Source organism: Pygoscelis adeliae, unplaced genomic scaffold, assembly GCF_000699105.1.
Source record: "Pygoscelis adeliae isolate BGI_AS28 unplaced genomic scaffold, ASM69910v1 Scaffold445, whole genome shotgun sequence".
Taxonomy (NCBI): Eukaryota; Metazoa; Chordata; class Aves; order Sphenisciformes; family Spheniscidae; genus Pygoscelis; species Pygoscelis adeliae.
In genome coordinates this window covers 463,178-463,795 of record NW_008824894.1, presented here as the reverse complement: position 1 = coordinate 463,795, position 618 = coordinate 463,178, and positions in this window count along the sequence as shown.

The following is a 618-nucleotide window of genomic DNA, read 5'->3' as shown; positions in this document are numbered from 1 at the left end:
CCTGCATTTTTGAATCCTGCCGTAGCAGCCTGGAGCTGAATGGCAGCAAATCTCAGAGCGGTGCCAAGCAGCCCCGATTTTTGCCCTCCCACCTGGATTTTTTTCTGACGCGGTGAAAATGGCACCGCATTCCAGCTACTGCTGGTGCGGACTTCAGCCGCTGGATCCTGTTGTGTCTTCATTTACTAGATGACAGCTCAGCTGAGTCCCTGAATTTCTTCCCTGTGTAGAGGTTTACGGGCTGATCAAAATGTCCTTAACCTTCCCTTTGAGACGCCAAGCAGCCCCACCGCCTCCGGCTTCTCGGGCTCTCCTCGCCCTCACGGCATCCCTCTGCCTGTTTTCCGACTCCTCTCCAATATTTCAGTATCTCTTTTGAGCTACCGGAGACTGTGTTACACGCGAAAGCGGGCTCACCAGTGCCACACACCGAGGCAGTACCGCCAGCCTGCTCTGCCTTGAATTTCCCCTGCAAACGCGGGGAACCCTCCTCCTCCTTCGCGGTGCTGTCCCTGCCCCTGCCCCTGCCCCTGTCCCTGTCCCTACCCCCAGCCCTCCGTGTGCCAGAGCTCCGCTGAGGGCACGGCTGGAGCCGGGGCCCGGGGGCCGGGCGGGGGC